Here is a 23,218-nt window from a genome sequence, read left to right on the forward strand (position 1 = left end):
TAAGCTGCCATATATGTTTATACTAAACTGTCTCTATGTATGTTGCATTTACCTTTGCCCCAGTTGTCTAGGTCAGGCCTGAAAAGTGTCTACATACCAGTCCATTTAACTGGTAAACAAGTAATGAATGAATGAATGAATAAGTAAAAAAAATAAATAAAGACAGAGAAAAGACGGGAAGAGATACAGTCCTTAGATATAAATATGTCTGATGACAAAAATGAATTCCAAACTCATTCCACTATCTTAAATATATTCAGAACTGTGATAACATTTAAATATATATTTTCAAGTTCAAGTTATTAGTTACCAGTTTTGAAATATCCCTTTAAATTTATAACTTAATTTCTAAATAATTTATAAGTTTGTTTATGATAGTGAGATGAAACTTAATCATAATTCTGTTAATGTTACACCAGTAGACAGTAATGTAATATTCTGTCACTGTTGTTGTTGCTTCACAGTACTTGACTTTCCAAATACATTCTCATTTGGGGTACTTTGTGTGGAGTTTGGATTCCATCCTTGTATCAGTGTGGATTTTTGCCAGGTGTTCTTTTTCCCCTAAGAGCTAACCCAGTTGTTTGGGATTTACAGACAACACCATAGTAATGTGGTATCTCAACAAACAAGGAGGGGCCAGAGCTTACCTCCTTTGCAGGATAACTCTACAAATTTGGGACCTCGCCTCCAGGCACAAATTGACCCTGCAGGCCTCATACATCCCATCTCAGGGCAACAAAAAAGTGGATATTCTCAGCAGAACATCCTTTTTACAGCACGAGTGGGTGTTGAACAGGGAGACCTTTCCAGACATTGTCCACCTCAAGTGGATCTGTTTGCCTGCCCCCAGAACAGACAGTTGAACAACTTCTGCAGCAAGAATCATTCTCCACTTGCCTGGAGGGTGGATGCCTTCAGCATTCCATGGAAGGGACTGTTTCTATACACTTTTCAACCCTTCCCACTGATCCAAAAGCTCTTACTGAAAGTCAGGAAGGACAAACCAAAAATATTGCTGGTGACTCCCTACTGGCCAAGGCAACACTGGTTCCCCCTACTTCTCTCATTAGCCAAGAGCAATCACTACAAATAACTCCATAAATTGGACCTACTCACACAACAAAAGGGAACTTTAATTCACCCTCTCCAACAGGTGTTAGGCCTAACACTCTGGGTGATAAACTTTTAATCCCTTTCAGACACAACTACTCAGAGGATGTGCTTAGAGTCCTGAGGGAGGCCAGGAAACTGCCACTAGGAAATCATATTTATCAAAATGGGAGATATTCTCCAAATGGTGTCTGCATAAGGACAGGGACCTCCACCAGGCAGACCCAGCCCTAGTCCTTGCTTATGTGTGTGAACTCATTAAGGATGGCCTTTCCTACTCTTCTATGAAAGTCCACCTTTCAGCCATTTCAGCTTGCCTGCCTTTAGATCCCCCCTTTGCTATCCAGGCTGGATGTAAAACTTTTCCTGAGAGGGGTCTTACACATCAGACCACCTAGAAAACCCATTCCACCACCCTTGGGCCTCAACTTTGTTCTGGAAAAACTAACACTGGCCCCTGGCCCATTTTGAGCCAGCTACCACTGCTACTTTACACATGTGCACATAGAAGACTGTACTGCTGGTGGCCATTATTTCTGCTAGGAGAGTGTCAGAGTTACAGGCCCTCATGGCCTGCCCCCCGGCCTGCACTACCCTTCACAAGGATAGGGTGACTCGACTCACTAACCCTTCCTTCATGCCTAAAGTGGTCAATGAACTGTCCTTAAATCAATCCATGCACCTTCTACCATCTTCCCCCTCCAACTAACAATAGTGAGAGGATTCTCCATTCCCTGGATGTACACAGCCAACTTAGATTCTACCTAGACAAAACTAAGTCCTTCAGAAAATCTAACCAACTGTTTGTCTCCTTCCATCCCAGGGCTGTGGGCAAGGCAGTCTCCAAACAAACTATTTAATGTTGAATCAGAAAATCCATTTCCTTCTGCTACTTACACCATGGCAAGCACTTACCCCAAGGGGTGAGAGCTCAGTCCACCAGAGGCATGGCTACTTCCAAAGCCTTCCTCAAAGGGATGGACTCAGCATCCATTCTGGAAGCAGCCACCTGGTCCACAATTCACACCTTCATCAAACAGTACATATTGGACCACATCTCCAGAGCAGGCTTCGCTACAGCAGTCCTGCAGGGATTTCTGGAATCTCCTACTTCTACCTCCACCCCTCCCTCTAATTAAGCTTTGGTCCTCTCCCACACTAAGAATATAGGAATAGAAGGACTTAGAATAGTTGTGTAAAAATCTTACCATAACCATAGATGTCATTATCTTCCATGTTGCAGCATTCCTTCCCTCCCTCCAACCCCCTGTATTTAGTTTGAACCATGGACATAACTCTTAGGCACTAGGAAGCTCTGCTCTAGACCAAGAGCAGACTAGTCAGCATATGACACTTGACACTTCTGGGTGACATCACTTGTTATTCTCTTTAGGACTGTCTGACTGGTCTTCAGGTTCTGAGGTATGTGCATGCAGATGTCACATTTAAGGTCCCTGGTTTATGGCCTTACTTGTGACATCCTACACACCTACAGCAACCAGGCTTAAGCTTTTGTATAGGTCGCCTGAGGTGGGGAATCCCACACTAAGAGTACTGCAACATGGAAGAGAAGGACATCTATGGTTATGGTAAGATTTTACACAGCTATTTTTTCCCCTTTACTCAGCCCTCACTAGGCCATCCATCGAATACAATGCCCCCTTTGGCATGTATCTATCCAGATCAGGGTTGCCAGATTTCCGACTGGCCAGGTAGAGACAAAAAAAAAAAAAAAAAAAAAGGTCTTTCATGGTAAGTGAGGACTTAAAAAAAAAAAAAGGTCTTTAAACACGGAGCTACTTCTGTTTAATACAGAACATCAGGCAGTTCCGCATTAAACACAAGTAGCTTCGTGTTTACCAGTTTTTGATTGGCCCGTATGCCGGTATACGAGCCAATCAAAAAACTCGCAAAACGGAGCTGTGTTTAATGCGGAACTGCCTGGTGTTCTGCATTAAACACAAGCAGCTCAGTGTTTAGCGATTTTTGATTAGCCCGCATGCCGGTATACGGGCCAATAAAAAAAAAAAAAGCGGAGGGCTGTTTTGCCGGGATGTAAGCCAGCAGTGCAGGACTCGGGATCGGGTTGCTGATCAATCAATCAATCAATCAATCAATCCCGCTCAAATAGGGACGTCTGGCAACCCGGATCCAGATGCATGCAACCACTGGAACGCCCACAGATATACTTTGCAAAAAGGATACAAGGCCTTTTTTGCACTGCTTCCATTTCTTACCTGCCTACTTTCATTTCATAATTTGCAACTCATTTTGATTCATGTTGAAGTTGAGATAGCTAATATTTAAGCAATTATCCATGACTTGATGTGGGTAATGCTGGATTTACCCACAGTTGTTGTGGTTTGTTCGCAGGGGTAAAGTCCAGATGAACAAACAAAGCCTGGCATGGGTAAATCCAGAGTTACTCACACCGGGGTGAATTATTGCCTTTAATGATATAATTTAAGAAAAAAATCTTGCCTTTTCTAGATACGGTCATTATATAAATGGACTTTAGTGTTCCTCCACAGTTCCTTCATTGAGGGGACGTCTAAAGCTTGTACTGTGCACATGTTCAATATGTACGTTGTGATGAATGCATAATTCACAGTGGTTTAGTTTCATTTTTTTCCCACCCTATGGGTCTTCTTATAGGTTCATAGGTCGGTACTAGGCTATCGGCCCAAGGACCTAAATAAACCTAGCCAACAAAGTTCCCTGGCTTACACCAACCCAAGAAAGTTAATTTCCTGTGCCCCTGTCGAGCAGAGCTACAGAAGTGATCTCCGGGGTACATTTCCTATTTCCCATCCACTCATCAAGATTTTTCTTGAAGAGTGTTAATGAGGAACTTTGCTTGACATAGATGGGTAGCTTGTTCCAGAGTATGGGAAGTCTCTGGGACAGGAATCTATCCCTCCAGCAAGTCCTGTTTATTGTGGTGACAAGGTTTAGGTCCCTAGAGCATGTAGCTCGGAAGGATTGGGATTTCTTTAGGTGGTAGCATGTTCAACAGCTCTGGGTTTGACATAGCTTTATATGTTAGGCAGAGATCACCTCGGCGTAGGTGAGATGCTACAGAGTAAAGCTGGAGTTTTTTGAGACGATCAGTGTAGGGCATCTGTTTGAGGCCAGTAATTCTCTTTGTGAGGTACTTCTGTGGCCTTTCCAGCTGATGCAGATGTCTTGTGAGGTACATTCCAAAAGGGGCGTTGTACTCTATAATGGGTCTAATGAGTGTCAGGTAGAGGGGAACAATGACCTCTTTTTAACTGGATGAGAACCCTTGTGTGATGAGGTGCGCTATGTAGAAGGATTTCTTGACTACTGTGGCAATGTGATTATCAAAGGAAGACTACTGTCCACCTGGGTCCCAAGGTCTCTTATCACATATTCGGTGTTAAGAAAACTGACGTCTGTGTGGTAGTTCATGGCTACAGAGTTTTTACCAAAGGATATAACAATGCACTTTTTGACATTGAGCTTGAGGTCATAGCTCTGACACCAGGCATCTGTCTCAGTGAGGCCCTTCTGTAGGATGTCCACATCATTTGGGGACTTGACTATAGCTCCTAGTTACAAAAGCTACAAGTTTGTTACGACATTTGGTAATAATGTTAATTTATTAAAGGATGTAATCAATAAACATTGGAATATATTAAAAGCTAATGAGGAATTGGATTTATGTTTGCCTAACTACTGCCAATTTTCTTATAGGAGAGGCAAAACACTAGCATCTTATTTTGCCCACTATAAAAGGGTATCAGCAGGTTATTTGAATAAGCAACAGCTGTCTATCATAGGGGATAGACTTACTGGATCTTACCCGTGTGGTCACTGTAGCTTTTGTAAGTATATGTTTAAAACTACAGTTTTCAGTAGCAAGAATACTGGCCGAATGTTTGATATAAAGTCTTTTGGCAATTGTAGTCAGGATTGGGTGGTATATTTGGTGACCTGTCAGTGTTCTGATTTTTATGTAGGGCAGACCTCTAAACAATTGAAACAACGTATTGCAGAACATCTTAGTGACATACGTCACAAAAGACTCATAGATGCCCTTTACAGACACTGTCAAACCCATCTAACAGCTAACTTTAAATTTATTATTATTGATCAAGTTAGGGGTAACAGGTCATCAAAACAGGGTTGGCATTCTATCTTAACGAATAAAGAGAGAAAATGGATTATTAGATTGGAAGCGTTATTCCATCCAGGGCTGAATGACAAATTATGAATCTCCCAGAAAAAGATTTTAGAATGAAAGGGATATATGTAGATACATTATTCTTAACATAAGGACATATTGTATTGTATTCTTCTATGCATATTTTGATGTGTTTATTTTGTTAAGGAAGTGATGTCATAATGATTGACATGTATGCTATGTAAGGAATATGGGAAATCAATGTTTTATCACTGAGGAAGGCATGTTGCCGAAACCGGTCTGAACTAAGGTGAAATAAATTGTTTATTTGCTTGAGTCCCTGGTGCTGGCTATCATTTTGTATGCACGAGTAGTTTTCCCAGTTAATGGTGGGGTAGTTGAAATCGCCCAATATTAGGGTGTTTGCTTGAACCCTAATATTTTCCAGTATATCAAGAAAAGAGGATTGGGAATCCTGGTGCATGGTGAGAAATCTGTAGCAAGCTACAATTTGGATTGCAGTTTTGCCCAGAGTTAGTTGCACTTGGATAACCTCTGCTGCATTATGCTGAGCAACTAGCCTGGAGATGTGGATATCCTTAATGAATATAGACGTACCTCTGCCTTTGGTGTTCCGGTCCAGGTTAGATGGCCAAAAAGTGTAGTATGAGTTTTAGCCTGGTAGTGCAGGGGTGCTCCCTGGAGCCTTGAACCAGGTCTCAGTTACTGCACAGACATCGATGTTCTCCATTTTAAGGAGTGCCTCGAGTGAGTGCATTTTGAGATTTAGACTTCTAAGATTGAGTAGCATTACCCTCAGTTTTTGCTTGCCTGTTCCTGTTATGGTGGTGAATTTGTCATTTGAACCTTGCCTAAAAAAGGCACTATAGGGGCAGCAATAGCTTTTGACAGTATCCGGAATCCCAGGGGTGACAGGTGCAAGCCATCTCTGGCAAAGCATTGTGGTCTGTCGACCATATCATCCCAGGCAGACAGATACTGGATCCCCTTATAATGACACCAGAAGCATAGCCAATTGTTGAAGTCAATCATTTTATTCTTGTACTGCAGTATCATTCTGGGCGATGGCAGGATGCTACTCAGGGCTAGGGTCATACCTGCCTGGGCTACAAGATCGGAGAATTCTTCCATGTCTCTTTTCATGTAGTCCAGCGAGGTGCATCTCAGGTCATTCACACCAACATGGACAATCACAGAGTCATATTTGTACTTGTGGAGTGACCTGAGTGCATGGGTTATGTGGCGGATCCTGGCACCCGACAGGCAGCTGACAGTGACCTTCTTCTTGTTTAGCCTGGTGAGTGGGACATCAGTGTGCCTGACTATAGAGTCACCTATGACTAGTGTGTTGGGTACGTTGTTTTGCCTTATGGGCTGTGGTTGAGTGGCACACTGAGTCTGTGGGCTATGTGTCATTTAGGTCATGTTGGTGATAGGAGGTTGCTTGCATTTCTGCTTTGGAGGTCTCTGTTGCTTGAGCAGGTTATTACTGAGAGCCTCCGCAAATGTTTTTGTGTTTCTATGTGTGGATTGTGGTGGTGTAGGTTTAGTGGGACTATGTGATGAGTGTGGTGTGTTGCAAGTGTTTACCTTCTCCTCTTGACTATCAAGTTCAGTCTTGGTTGGAGAGAGCTTTATCTCCAGTTTGGCTAGATAAGTGCATCTCTCACAGGTTGTAGTGTTGGGTGGTAGGAGGAGAGGGTTGTCTTTGTACATGAGGCAATTGCTGCATTGCCCCAAGATGCCCAGATTCATCAGCTAGACAGGAGAGAACACTGGGAGCTGGCCCTTGGACATGCCTGAATAAAAAAATATTTTCCTCTAGATAAGTGAGGAAAGTGAGTACAAGAGCTGTTTTTCTCTAAGCAAGTGAGGAAAGTAAGTACCAAAATTGTTTTCCTCTAGGTAATGAGGAAGGGTGAGTGCTGTAGTAACTTGTAATTTATTTAGTGCTTAAAACAAGTTCTGAACAAGTGCTGAGCACGGATAAGCAAATTCAAGTGCTAAAACTAAAAATCTGGATCTTGTTGTAGATAGGCTACCTAGTGCTTACCACTCCCACTGATAAGCTACAAGGCTTCCCTCCAACACAGAAAGGCTTGTGGGCACAGAAGCTTACAAGCAGTCCTGGATACAACAAATCTGTATCTGGACTAAACTAGTTACAGAGAAGGTGGGAAGCAAGCGCAAATGCAGGCTTTTAAACCAGAAAGTTGAAAGAGATGGAAAAACTGCCCAAATGGCCGTCCTGGATGCAGCAAATCTGTATCTGGATTAGACTACTAGGAAAGGCAGAAAACAAGCTTGGAATTTATATATATATATATATATATATATATATATATATATATATATATATATATATATTTTTTTTTTTTTTAAGTGTGTTGGCTTTCTCAAAAAGCTCTCTCAGTATTAGAAAGAATGAGCTAATGACAGTAGCAAAAACACTTTAAATGCGGTACAAGCTAGCACACTTGAGTGTGTAGCAAAATTAAGGCAAATACAGTTTAAATAAATGCAGATAAGTTAAAAATGACAAAAACAAGTTTATGAAAAAATCAAATAAGAGCACTTGAACACTTAAAAGCCCACAGAACAGCAAATTAAGGTATTAAGGTAGAAGACAGTTATGTAAGAGCAGCTCAAGAAACTATTAAGTAATTCTTTTTTTTTTTTTTGTGAAGAGGGAGGGAACAGAGCAGAATAAAATGCTATAGGGGATTCCGTTTAAATGCTGCTGCAGTCCAAACGTATGCAGTACCTTCAGACAGCAATTAAACAGAAGAATTTCCATGACAGAGAACAGCATCTGTGACTGCTGTCAATTTGGTAGCTGGTAGTCACAGTGATACTTAATTCTGGCACAGCAGCTGGCTACCAAGCTAATAGCAGTCACAAGTGCTATTTTTCTGTGTTACACTTTCTTCTCTTTTAGTGCTGTTGCACTCCGAATGTCAGCTGCATATGTTTGTACAGTAGCTGTCATTAAAGATGAAAATGTGCAACATAGAAACATAGCAGCTGTGACAATTGCTAGTTCAGTAGCTGTTAGCCACAGTAATACTCATTTTTGGCATAACTACCAAATTTATTTCCAGGAGTAATGATGGATTTAAAACAGGCATGCTGATATGTTTGTGAAAACAGCATGCATATTTTTAGAATATTAATAAACCTATATTGCACAATTTAATTTATATGTTTTCCTTATTATATTTTTCTTGGTGCATTGAAGCACTGATACTTGTAAAAGTATACCACATTATCTTTTGTTTTGTAGCCCTTCTACAGGCTATTACTCAAAAGGGGCATTATTGTTTCAGTGGACCTTTCTAGATTAGGAAAAATCAGTTAATAATAGATAAATAATACAGAATGTATAACGTTTAAAGGGCTGAGGAGCTTAGGTAGACACCATGACTTGGATTCAGTGTTATTCCTAACAGTCGTTGTAGTGGGTCACTGTATAAAAGGGTATTAGGTTCACATTTAATACCAGTGTAGTTTACAAAACTGATGATTATTTTAGTTGAAATGAGTCAATAATATATTTTGACTTCTCTTTAATATTTTAAATGTGTTTACGTCTAGATTCTGCTCAATTCTTTTTTAACCTGCCATAAAAATATCCTAGATGCAGTACGGTGCCAGGAAATCAACAGTGATATTTTAATGTGTAAGAATGCTTGTTGATAAACTAAAACATTTTATTTCTTGCACGTTTGCATTGCATAAAATATATGAATATGTAGAAATACATTCAATTGTTGCAGCTTGCAAAACAATGCGAACAGCGAAAGCACTTTAGCATTTTCTTCCACATAATACATAGCTAATACTAAGCAAAGTAGTAAGGCTGGAACATGATATTCTTTTGCAAAGACAAAAACTGTGCTAATTGTCGTATTTGAGGTGATACTGTAGTTGAAGTAGAACTGTATCTTAGTAGATAGCATGGATTAAAATAGGCAGAAAATATCCATCAGAAGCCTGTATATAGTACATTAATCCTTGTAACCATTTTATTGCCAAGATAAACCGTGTATCCACTCTGTAATATTTCTCACTCTTGACCTATTCTTTTGAAATTTTCAGTCTTTTGTATTATTATTTTTCATTCCATTTAATTTACTTCAGGTTACTGTTGAAATTATGTGCTTTACCACTTAAAGGTGTCTGGTTTAGTACTTCATTATATCTGCTTTCATATCATTTTCTAGCATATAATATATAATGTAGTACGTGCTTCTGTGCCAAACAGAGAAGGCTTGCCCAGTAGGCAAAATAGGTATCTATACGGGAAACAATGTTCCCTAGGGGAGAGGGATGAAATTACCCAGTATGAGTTTTATACTAAACAAAACTGGAGATAAAATTCAATATATTTTAATCTAGGAATTGCTTTATAAACAAGGAGAAAAACACCGTTTTTTATTTTGTGAGTTATGCTTTCTGCCACAAAGAGGTACCTTTTTAATTAGTTTTTCAATTACATACTGCCATTCCTGTTTATCTGACCCTTAAGATGCATGCAGTGCATGGCTTCTCTGTGCTTACTGCAGCAATCAGGGATGTCATATATGAGGCATGTAAGTATTAGCATGAGCCTGCTGTATGTGAAATTATCTGAGGCATGCAGCTGATACTTGCTTTATGCACTGCTTTCAAACTATAATCGAGACCATTGCATTATACCAGTGATGTACTATTATTCCTCACAGAAGAACTTTTATAAAGGTAATAGCCATATTATTTTAATTTCTGGGCAAAATATGAAGCTGGATAGTTTTAATATTTTAGCAAAATCTGAAAATGATACAACTTAACCCACTGTATGCATAATACTGTCCATTATAGAAACAAGTGGATTCATGGTGAATAATGATTGTGGGTATATCCTGTAACTTGACATGATTATTTTATTGATTTCTTTATTACAAAAGAATGGCATGTTAAACTTATGAATATATGGTTTCAGAACTGTGCACCATAACATAGCTCTGTCTTTTGCAGAAGGTATCGGGTATGAATATGTCTGACTGCTCCTGCACAGCAAAGGAGTCATTACCGTATCAATCCAGAATATTAAGTGATGAAGTGAGCCAGCTTTCCAAAACTACGAAGTAAATATTCCAACACACACTGTACCACTCAGGTGTGACAAATGTATTAACAGCTTTTTAGGCATGGAACATATTCTGCTCTCATTTATGTAAAACGTGTAATCCTTCCATTCTCATTTAAAGCAAATGCCTCCTGTTAGGTCTGCATTTTCCTCTGTAGAATCTGTAAATGGTTGCACAGTCCTGGGAGACATCCCCTGTCCATTTTCCTTGTAAAATGTGAGCAAAATAAAAACAAACAAAAAAGTTGTAAATTAAAATGTGCAGTGGATGTGCTGAGAGGCCTGCATGGGAATGATCCTTTCTCATTTATGTAAGGACGTGTAACCCTGCTAGCATCTGTGATCCTCTTCATACCAGATACCTACTCTTAGGCCCCCAGCCTTTACCAGAAAAGCCATAATGGGATTCACAGCCCTGAGAGACACCCCCCTGCCCATTCTCCTTGAGAGAAGTGAGCAGAAACAAATTATAAAAGGTGCCAGATTTGTGTTCAGCACTCTAGTGATTAGCACTCTTATGTGGCATCACTAATGTGCAAATGCTGGCTTTTACATTTTAAGGTTGAGGTTGCAGTCTCCAGTTTTTCCTTTTCCTGAGATATATTAATCTTGGAACAGTCATATTTTTTATTATTTTTATTTTACATTTGTTGACCGGGAAAAAAAAATCCGACTGGATACATGTCCATTTTCAGCGGAGGCCCGGGGAGAAAAGCTCCACATATACATTGGTTTACATTCAGGAGAGTAAGATATCACATTGGAAAACAATTGGATCAGCTCCAATATGGAGAGGAGCAAGATCAGATAATGAAGTAGTACACTGGTTATACTATATACAAACAGAAAAAAGGAGATTAACAAAACACTTGCTTATATAAACGCGAGAGGAACACAAAAATCAAGTCATTAAGTCAGCAATTGATTAAGTAATGCAGAAAGTAAACATTATTTGTTTCCTTTTAGAGAAGTAAAGGAGAGAAAGGATTCTTGGGTGAAGATATAGGAGGAGATAGAGTACTTAGAGAAGAAGGTAGTAGGGAGAGAAAATTTGAGACAGCTATATGGGGGGGGGGATCTGGATGTGGGGTAGGGAAGAGAGAAGTTTTTAAGACAGTTATATAGAAGGAGGTTTAGTCTGGATGTGAACATTGGCATAGCCAATGTTACTTGAAATATAGGAATAGACTTTTTTTAAAGTTATGTAAGGAGGTGATGGTGGTGATACTAGAGGGAAGGGTGTTCCATATTTTGGCAATGACATTAGTGAAAATAGCATCCCCACCTGAGTTATTGGATTTTACTTTTTGGATAAGTGGTAAGTTAGAGGAGTGTAGCCTGTTTAGATTAGTATATGGTACAATTAGGTTCTTGAGTGCTGGAGTTTTATCCGGATATTTCAGTATTTTAAATGCTTCGATAAGTTGGGATTGTTGTAGGAGGTTTGGAAGTTCTATCCAACCTAGGTGTTTTAGGTTTTGACAGTGGTGGGTTCTATATGGCAAACCCGTAGCAAATCTGGCAATATGATTATAAGAACATGAGAGTTTATTCAGCTCAGTTTTATTAAGCTTGTTGAATACGGGGGAAGCATAGAGGAGTGTAGAGAGTAAGTGTGTGCGTGCAATGGTCACTTTTGTTGTGGGAGTGAGAAAGGATTTGATTCTATATAGTGATCCTAATTTCTTATTCACGGTTTTAATAGTGAGATTAATATGGGTGTTAAACTTGAGTTTATTGTCAATGGTCACACCTAGTAGTTTGGTATGGGGATCTGGAGTAATGATTGTCCCGTTGTTTGATATGATGGTGAAGGTAGTGTTGGGAAGTTTATGGGTTGGATGAAAGAGTAGTAATTTTGTCTTATTTGGATTAAGGATTAGCTGACGTCCTGCTAGCCATTTTTCAACTTCTGTAAAGCAGGTTTGGGTTTTAGCTAGAAGTTTAACTATAGATGTATCCGAACATACTAATGTCGAATCATCAGCGTACTGTATGCATTTTGCCTCGGGGATGGATTTATGGAGGTCATTGATAAAGACAGAAAAAAGAAGTGGTCCTAGTATGGACCCTTGTGGAACTCAATGTTATTTGGTAGGAGATTAGAAAGTTTATTATGCCAGAGAACGGCTTGTTTCCTACCTGAGAGATAGGCTTTAAACCAGTCCAACATAAGGTTGTCCAAGTTGAGATTCTGTAGAGTATTATGAAGTAGCTGATGGTTGACCATGTCAAATGCTTTTGAGAGGTCTAGAAAGAGAGCAGATGACATTTTTTGTTATTGCGGTTTAGATTAATTGTATCCGTAAAGGAGAGCAGGGCCGTTGTGGTGCTGTGGCTCGGACGGAAACCATGTTGAGAACTGGTTAGTAGATTGTTCTGGGTGAGATAGTGAAGTAATTGCTTGTGTATGCATCTTTCCATGATTTTGGCCAAGGGGACATTATAGCTATTGGCCTATAGTTAGACAATTCAGTGGATGAACCACCCTTATGGAGTGGTATGACATGGGATATTTTCCATATTGAGGGGATATTAGATTCCTTGATGGTACGATTAATTAGCATGGTTATGGGGTAAGCTATTACATCAGCGGCTAATTGTAAATATTCGGCAGGGAGTTGGTCAGCAGAGAGGGTAGTAGGTTTGAGTTTTTGTAGTAAGGATCTTATAATGGAAGTGGTGACAGGTTGTAGATTAAAAGTAGTTGTGGTTTCAGGGGTGTTTTTGGTTATATGGCAGCAGGTGGCAGTTAGTTGGTTAGCTAATGTTTGGATAGTCTCTGTAAAAAAAGAGTTGAAAGTATTGGCTACCTCTGTTGGGGTTTTATCAGATACCTTTTCTGGCGTAGGAGTGGAGCATTTGCCAGGGTGAAGAAGGTTGTTGAGACCAGCCCAGAATCTTTGAGGATTGTCATGATTTTTGTCTTGTAGTTGGGAATAGTAGTTTTTTTTGTCAGCTAGTACGGATTTTTTTGTTGCATTTCTTTCCTGCTGGAATTTTATCCGATCTAGTGGTAGTTCGGTTGAGCGCCATTTTTCCCATGTTTTATTTCTAATTTTAATTTTAGATTTAGTTTCTTTTGTGAGCCAGGGTGCAATATTAGTTTTAATTTTAATTACTCTTCTAGGAGCGTGAGTACCAAGTATGGCTAGGAAGGTAGCATTAAAAGTAGATACTGCTTCCTCTAGAGGGAGATATATAAGATTAGTCCAGTTACAAGATTTAAGTTCAGACAAAAACTTTAAAAGGTTGAACTGCTTCTTATTTCTAACTGACCTATACAAGGGGGTTTTGGAGAGTCCTGTTTTGTTTCTCCTGATATATGTGATGAGGTGGTCACTAAGGTCATTTGGAGCTGTCCCGGACTTGTATATGTGGGGTGGGGAAGTTATTAGGATCCAGTCTAGAATACTTTCTTTTTGTTTTGTATTACCAATTCTGGTGGAGGTGTTTATGATCTGGGAATATCCATAAAGGTTAACGTGGATAGGGTTAGATTCTTTAGAGCACAGGTTCCAATCAATGTTGACATCACCCATAATTATGGTTTCTTGTGGGCAGTTGTTATTTAGCCAATCTAGTATATTTTCCAGTGTATCTACATTGTTCCCAGGGGGGATATACAATGTAATGAGATTTATGCTTTTTTCTTTATTTAGTTGTAGTTTTAAGGCAAGTATTTCGGCGTTGGAGATTTTAGGTGGTTGGGTGCTGTTTAAAGTTAGATTTAGATTGTTTTTGTATAGAACGGCAATGCCTCCTCCCTTTTTTTTAAGCAGTCTATCCTGTATATATTGTAGCCAGGTGGCAAAATTTCATTATCTTTGGTCCCTGGTTTTAGCCATGTTTCTGTTAAACAAATTATGTCTGGAAGGTGTGTGGCTAATAGTGCATGTAGGTTGTGCAATTTGTTATCGATACTTCTTATATTTAGGTGGAAAATTTGGAGGGAGTTGGTTGATGGTTTGTTAGAGTTATTGAGGGTTGTGGGACCAGGGTTGGGGTGGATATCTTCATATTTAGTGATATTTTTTCTGAGATATTCTAGTAGTTTAATTAGCTTCAGTAGTAATTTTAGTTCCTTTATTGACTTGAGGTGATTTTGTTTGAGTTTATAGCGATAATGATAAATAGGTTTAGGAGTTTTACAATCTAATTGTTGAGTGTCAGGTCTATTGCTGGGTTTGGGTAGGGCAGAACGGGTATGACAAATTGGGTAGTGGTACCCTGAGTAGAGTTGGTCTTCATATTTGGTAGCTAGGTAAGTAATAGTAAAAATTGGTATCGTAAGAATTAAAGTATATACTATTGACTTCCTATAGTTGGGTTGAGTGGGTTTCATTTTTTTGGAATTTCGGTGCTTCAGTAAGAAAAACGTAAAAAATTAGAGGGTGTGGTGATATCCAGTGAGGAGATAGCATACGATTGGCTAGGAGATAATGAGGGGGTGGGGACTCTTAAGTATAAATTTAGGGGTACTGGGGGCGGGTGGGATATGGGGGCAGGGTGGGGCGCGGAGCGAGCCCGAGCACAGCAAGGGCGAGCGGAGCGGGGCTTATCCAAATAACTAAGTTGTTCAAATGCATGTAGGTTAAGGCCACAATATATTGTAAGCTGCCGTTTACTGAAATTTGTACCTCGTGCAAAGAGACAGGCCGACTGGCACACTAGATATATACTTTTCTGTGTGTTTGATTCTGATTTATAAGTTGTTGTAGTGTGATTTTTGAAGTAGATACTGTTACTTTTTGTTGAACCCAGAGCGCTAGCAAACAGTCAGATAAAACAGTGCTAATATATAAAATTTGAGAGACGCTTTTCCTTATAGAGGGTACTTAGAATAGGATAGATACCTTTCAAGAGCGTATCTAGTTTCTTGAAAGAGGTTACTCTTGTTCTCTTTTATTTTTCTGTCGCGGTGGACTACCCAAGCTTAACTATGCTGTGCAGTATAGATTAGATTTATTCCCTTGCACCTGGAGAAGAGTAGGAGTTTGTCTGCGAGGGGAATGCGAAGAGGACTATCCCTATTGGAGAGTGCAGAAAGTAAAGACCATGCTGCCATTAATTCCATATACCATAGGAGTCATACAACATTGTATACAGTATTAGTAACAAATATAGAAGAGCTATACAATTATACATTAAAACAACTGACACTCTATCTAATGTAGCTTCCTAGTAATTGGACAGTAGTATTTTAGATCATATAACTTATATAGTAGCAGCTAGTTGATGATAAAATAAATCTCGGTTGTTACTGCAGATAGAAACACTTTAGTCGTGCAACTTTTCTTTTACAGATATACTCTAGCGACTGTTAATATAATAGAACAAGTTTTATGTGGGCACGCTAAGGCCAGCAGATTCGAGCCCTATCAGTTAATACATTCAGTTTCAGGTTAAAAATGAGCAACAGACTATATTACATTTGAAATGCAGATTTAGACACAGTGTATTGGCGTCTCTGGTTCTATGCAATTCTTGACTGATACTGTTGCACACGTTGCCGCCATGTACATATAGCTCTGTTTAGCGACTTAGTTTCAGCTACAACTTGGTTTAGTAAACAGTAGAAATACTTATAGTTTAGATATACTCATCATAAGGTCCATGCATAGTCGCTAACTTAAAATGCAATATTTACAGTCATTTTAGCGACGATGTAAGTAACAGGATGTGCAGGGGCTTAAGCCTCTGCAAAAATGTTCTTTTAAAAGATTTTTTTTGAAGGTGTCTGCTATTCACTAATATTTTTTTTTTGTGTGATAACACTTATGACTGTTGATCACAGAAAATGCACACAAAGCTTGTCACAGTGTTCCCGTGTACTGTAGCAGATCTAATATACTCGAGATAGTTTGTTCAAGTTAAGTGTAGTATATTTACAGAAAAAAAAGTCAAGACAAAGTTCATTTTCAAATTAAAAAACACACTTTGGGTTAACATGCTTCTGGTTACTCAAGAGTTCAGTTCTGTATCTGTTAGTCCAGTTTTAAAGTCTTGCAGTAAAACAAAATGTTCCTTACAATTTAGAGGCTTGGTATTGCAGCACTGGTCATCCACAGTAAGGCTGCTGGTATGTCTCGAGAAAATCTACAGCTAGGCTTCTAGTTCTCCTTGAGTAGATCTACAGGATCTCCATTAATTCTCCTAGTGTTTTATACAAATTCTTCTACTCAGAGGCCACTGAAGGTCTTCATACTTGGTCCCAAAATGCCAGTCTCTGAGATACAATCATCTCTAGCATTGTAGACTCCCAACTCTCCTTTTAACAACACAGATGATTCACATAAGACTAAGTACTGTAATATGTTGTCTGCACATATGACCGCAAAGTGTTTTCCATAATATTTCGTGTACATAGATCACATCAAAACAATATTTCTGACATTTTGAGAAAGTCGCTATGAGTCTGTGACACAGTCCCCACTCTCAACACTGAACTATATTTCTGTAGTGAATTGGATGGGGTATGGGAGCAGTAAAACGTATCTACATTTTTGTTGCTGTTTCTAGACCTGAATCTAATGGTTAAGTGAGGCTGCTGCAGGGACAAAGCCCAACTACACAATTTGGTGTTTATATGCCATTGCTCGAGGTACTTGGTAGACTGGATTTAGTGCCTAAGTAGTAGGTCTCTATATGATTTTGTAATGATTTCTAAAAAGTTAGTGCCCTTTCCAAATTTGGCACTTGTCCATTTGCCAAATATAAATGAGCTCAGATGCTAGGCTATGTAAGATTTCTGAGTATCATACATTTAACCAAGGGATACTACAAGATTCCACTCACCCCTGAAGCCAAAGAGAAGACAGCATTCTTAACCCTTGAAGCTCCCTTCTCATTATACTGTCCTACTCTTTGGACTTTACAGAGCCCATCACATTGATAAAGCAGTAGGGTGAAACCAGTGTCTGTTGTTAGTGTATTCAGTGGAGGTCACATATTAAATAGAGCTGAATTTATTTTATTTATTATTATTATTATTATTATTATTATTATTATTATTATTTATTTTTTGTCTGTCTTGGGTATTCCATACACTGTCTTGGAGTTCTTGCTTCCTTTGGTCTTTATCTCTCTATTTATCTGTCTGTGTATCTGCTATTCTGTAGCTACTGTTACACTGGAATGACACTGAATATATCTAAGCTCATTTTCTCTGTAATATTTTTAGTTAAGTTCAGAAGTATGCATAACATGTTGAGGCTTCCAACTGCCTGCTGCCAGTTTTTAACAGCTTTTACTTTGAGGCTGCACAGCAGTGTCCAGGAGGCTAGACCACATTATATGTATATGAGACTCTGACATCAACATCATCAGCATTCATCATTATTAACCTCCTTGTTCCCCTTTTTCTACAGGGGTCAGGGTGTTGTGTTAATTATTGCCAACTCTCTCGAGTCATTGCCTCTCTCCTACCTTCTTTGAGAGTCAAGCCTGACTGTAGCCAAGTTACTCTCATGCAATTCATCATTCCTTGCTAGACATCCTCATTTCCTCTGGTCTTCTTCTACTTCTCCCAAATTCTCTTCTGCTTTCCTGCACATGTCTCTAAACCATTGTAATATATTCTCTGCAATTGGAGCTACTTTGGCATCTGCTAAGATATCACCATTTCTTCATCTGTCCCACAGTGAGCATCCCACCACAGTCAAAAGACACTTCATCTTCATCACTTCTAGCTTCTTAAACTTCACTGCTCAGATTTCTGTACCATACAGCTGTACTGGTCACACCACTGATGTTCTTCGTGTTTCACTGTTGCAGTCATTACATTTGGGTAATCTGCTGGCAGGTTGCCCTCAATCAGCCTGATTAACAAAGTCTTGGGTCCTGTGTCGGTTGCTGTCCCTTCTTCCATGACGTCAGGTCATCAGGGGTATAAAACATGCGTCCAATGCCATTACATCAGTCTTTCTTGCCGTGCGGTGCCCGAAGCAGAAGCAGTTCGCAAGTGCCGGTTGGCCAACTCCTGAAATTTTCGTTTTCGAGTTTCAGAACTGAAGTCTTCAACTTAAAGCTAAGTACTGCATTGGGGAAACTTTTTCTTGCCCCTTACCGATGTCAGTAAAAGTTAATAATTGCATTACTTGTGAAAAGCAAATACCTCACAAAGATTTTAATTCATACTATATTCCTTGCTTAGGCCCTGACCACGACATACCTTGCTGTCGGTTTTGTGCTTTGTTTAATCAGCGCACTATCCATCGTTGGTACATTTTTGCCTCTAAATTTTTCGGTTCTCAGTTTAATTATCCAGAAATGTCGTAGTTTAGCCATCCAACTACTGGGATTCCAAAAAACCACAAAGATAAAGACAGAGACAGGCTGCCAAGGTCCAAAACTGCCGACGACGCTTCTCCTAAGCCAGTCGTCAGTTCGCCGGTACTCAGTGAGGCGCTTTCACAGCCCCTGATACCCGCTACTTCTGATTCGCAGGCCTCTACTGAGACCCATTCGGCGTCCGGTATGCCGTGAGAGGCTTCACCAATGGAACCCGCGGATGTCTCTACCTTGGATGGGTCTGGAGCCGCTGTGCAGGCACCGGCTTCTGAGGGTGTATTCAGGCCTACAGACTTGCATATTAAATCGACTCCACCTTCATTACTAAGGCCTAAATCTCGATCTATGTCTAAAAAACCGACGCCCAGGCCACATGTTCAACCCTATGCCTAATAAACCAATAATCAAAATGTCCGAAGATGTAATTACTCTAATCAGGGGTAGTCAACCCCCACCCCTACCAAGAGGCCTAGGGCTGAGCTTGATTATGAATCTTCTGATCAGGTTTCTGTTTCTTCTGATTCTTCTAATGACCTGGATTTGTCCATACCTACTTATGAGGATTCTGATGCAGAGGATTCCATTCCCTCTGCTTCCCCTCCTGAGGATTTTTCTTATGCGGAAACTATGCATGCCTTAAGGGAGCATTTCCACTGGGAAAGGCAGGAATTTTCTGATTCAAAAAAGAGACTTAGGGATTTACTTCTTCTACCTCAGCATAGGCCCTTGGCTATACCTCCTGCACTAGACACTGTTGATGTGTTTTCGGAATCCAGTATGGCCCCTGGTTCCCTGCCTCCGGCTCCTAGTAAACCTGACAGATACTACAGTGTTCCTGACTCCCACAAGTTCCTTTTCAAGAATCCTGTTGCAGATCCAGAAACCATTTCTCATGGGCCCAAGGGCATTAAGGCTTCTACTGCAAAAAATCCTACCCCTTCTGATAGAGACTCCAGGGCGCTGGATAGATGGGGTAAGAAGGTTTATACTTCTGCAACCTTGGCAATCAGGGCTTTAAACTACCAATTTCATATGTTAAAATATCAACAGCATATTACTGGACTGCTTAAACAGAAAATGATGTTGTTTCCTGACTGTGTGGAAAATAAAGATTTACAGGATTTATTGCATTCTGCTGAACATGTTGGAAAACGTACTTTGCAATGTGGTTTTGATTCATTAGAGGCCTCCTGCAGGGCTGCTGTTACTGGGTTTGTGCTTAGAAGGCATGCTTGACTTAAGGAGCAATCTTTGCCTGATCATGTTAAAGCGAAATTGTTGGATGCTCCTTTAAATCAGGACCGTCTGTTTGGCAATAAGGCTGAAGAAGTTCTAAAAAAAGATGGAAGATAAAGCTAAATCTATGCAAACTGTTAAAGATTTCTTACAAGTGCAACCTCCAAGATTTAGTAGGCACTGGCCTACTAAGAATTGGTCTTTTCCAGCTCCTTCCAGATCCTCTCAAGCCACACCCAGACACTTCAAAAGCACCAGGTTTCAGTCCCAGGGGACTCTCAGAACTAAGCAATGGGGGGCCTCCATTTCCAAATCTGGAAATAGCAAGACACCCCCCTATGGTAAACAGTCTCAATGACTTTCTTTTAAAATTACTAAGCATTTATCTTTTAGAAGCCCCTTTGGGGGGAAAGATTGCTCTTCATGCAAAGAACTGGGAAGTCATAACCCAGGACAAATGGGTTTTAAATATAGTGCCCCAGGGATACAGATTTCATTTCCACACGTTGCCAACACCAAACGGGTGGCCAGACCTGCCCCCAAATCAGTGGGCAGAGGCTCAAAAACAAGTACTTTCCCTCTTAAACATGGGGGCTATTCAACCAGTGCCAGAAGAGGAAAAGGGACAAGGTTTCTATTCCAGGCTCTTTCTGGTACCCAGAAAAGAGAAATCATGGCTTCCAATTCTGGACCTGTCTACTCTAAACACCTTTCTGGACATTCCAAAATTCAAGATGCTGACTCTTCACCAGTTACTTCCTATGCTAGGCAAAGATGCCTGGTTGGCAACTTTAGATTTAAAAGGAGTATACCTGCACATCCCAATCAGGGAATCTTGCAGAAGATACCTACGCTTCAAGGCAGGCTACTTGCATTATCAGTTCTCTGCACTGCCCTTTGGCTTGTCTATTGTGCCCAGGGTTTTCACAAAGTGCCTGGCTCCAGTTATTACATTTTGCAGGCAAAGAAATATTCAAATATATCCATACCTGGACGATTGTCTAATTCAGGCAGAAAACCAGGGCATACTTCTAAATCATCTAGCATTTGTAAAAAGGGTTCTAACTTGTCTGGAGTACACCATAAACGAAAATAAATCACAACTCGTACCCTCTCAGATTACATTCCTGGGTGCAAGCTTGAATACAACTGCCCAGATGGCCTTCCTCATGCCAGATAAGCAAATTCATTTGGTAACTTACTTCAGACAAGTGGCCACAAAAACCCTGCTGTCTGCAAGACAAATACTGCAAGCCTTGGGGTTCACGGCCTCCTGCATTCTTCTAATTCCATATGCAAGACTGCATATGAGGAAACTACAGTGGTACTTTAAAAGTCTATGGAGTCAACATTGTCACAGCCTGGAAACAATGATTCCTATCATACCTTGCCTACGCCTGGAATTCCTATGGTGGGCAGAGGCCTGCCATCAAAACAAAGGACTGCCATTCACACTACCCCCTGCCACCCAAACCCTAACTACAGATGCATCAGACTATGCATGGGGGGCTCACCTGGCAGGGAAGTGCATTCAGGGCAAATGGAACCCAAATCAAATGCACCTACATATCAATCAAAAAGTAATGTTAGCTGTACAGAATGCTCTGACAGCTTTCAAGGACCACATTCTTCCAGGACAACTAATGGTAAAGACTGACAGCACCACGGTTATGTGGTACATAAACAAGCAGGGGGGTACATATTCTTACCCCCTCTGCAGATTAGCCATGGCATTGTGGAACACAGCCTTGAGCTACCAAGTGCACCTACAAGCTCAGTTCCTGCCAGGAAAATTGAATACACTGGCATATGGACTAAGCAGAAATCTCATGGACCCACACAAGTGGAAACTGGAACCGCGGATTTGTAACATGTTGACAAGCAAATGGAGGAGCCCAGACATAGATCTATTTGCCTCCCCTCAGAACTACGAATTGGGCAAGTTTTGCACAAGGACTCCCCACAAAGAAGCCTGGAAAGTTGATGCTCTGTCCTTCAGCTGGAAAAGCCTATCAGTCTACGCATTTACCCCTCTGCCTCTGCTCTCCAAAGTTCTGCTAAAAGTCAAACAGGACAAACCAAGAATGATTTTGATTGCTCCAGACTGGCCACCCCAACACTGGTACCCACGCCTGCGCAGTGTGTCACAAATATCTCCACGGCACCTGCCTCAGACCCTTTCCTTGCTGTACCAGCAGGAGAACCAAATTCTGCACCCTCAGCTTCCCACATTGAACTTTGCAGCCTGGCTAATCACTTAAATTCACCTTTATCATCCCTCAGCAAACCTGTGATGGATGTCATCTTGGAGGCGAGAAGGCCTAGTACTAGAAAATCTTATGCTGACAAATGAAAAAGATTCTGTGCCTGGAATCAATCTTTAGGGTTAAGTACAGCAGCGCCCACCTTACCTCAGATTTTGCAATACTTAACTGAGATGCTTCACAAGGCCCTGTATTGTTCCTCTATTAAAATCCATGCTTCAGCTATTTCAGCTCACTATAACACAGAACCCACCCCTCTTCTCTCATCCCCTGCTCAAGCATTATCTCAGAGGGGCAAAGAACTTAAGACCACCGGAAGCTCCCCCCCCCCCTGAGACCTTTTAACTTTGTTTTGGGAAGCTCTCACTACCTCCTTTTGAGCCTGCTGCGCTGCAGACTAGCTAGAAGGATATCTGAATTACAGGCCCTTATGGCAGTGGAGCCTTTTATCATCTTTCATGCGGACAGGGTATCTCTGAGGACCAATCCATCCTTCTTGCCCAAGGTAGTTTCCAGTGTGGCCCTTAATCAGTCCATTCATTTGCCAACCTTCTTTCCCAATCCACAGAACAAAGGGGAACGGATTCTGCATTCCTTGGATGTGCACAGACAACTTAGATTCTACTTGGACAGGACTAAATCTCAAAGAAACTCTGACCAATTGCTGGTAGCATTTGCTGCAGGGACAGAGGGGAAGGCTGTTTCAAAACAAACCATTTCTAAATGGATAAGCCATTGCATTCATTATTGCTATAAGCACCATGGAAAACCTATCCCCCAGGGGATCAGATCTCACTCCACCAGGGCTGCATCTACTTCTGTAGCTGTTCTCAGAGGTGTTCTTACCAGGGATATTCTAAAAGCTGCTACCTAGAGTTCTGTACGTACTTTCACCAAGCATTGTCATTTAACAATTTTCTCTAAATCCAGAGCTGGTTTTGCCACTGCTGTCTTGCAGGGCCTTATAGCTGGCCCTAATGCTGTATAAACTCCTCCTCCTAACCATAGCTTTGGGAA

The 23,218-nt window shown here is 40.5% G+C and overlaps 1 protein-coding gene across 1 annotated transcript in view; it reads left to right on the plus strand.

Annotated features, from left to right (window-relative positions):
- Positions 1-23,218, plus strand: part of SAMD12 (sterile alpha motif domain containing 12) — a 1,029,366-nt gene that overhangs the window by 785,830 nt on the left and 220,318 nt on the right. The window lies entirely within an intron of this gene.

Source organism: Protopterus annectens, chromosome 3.part1 (assembly GCF_019279795.1).
Source record: "Protopterus annectens isolate FY-2018-M chromosome 3.part1, PAN1.0, whole genome shotgun sequence".
In the NCBI taxonomy this organism is placed as follows: domain Eukaryota; kingdom Metazoa; phylum Chordata; order Ceratodontiformes; family Protopteridae; genus Protopterus; species Protopterus annectens.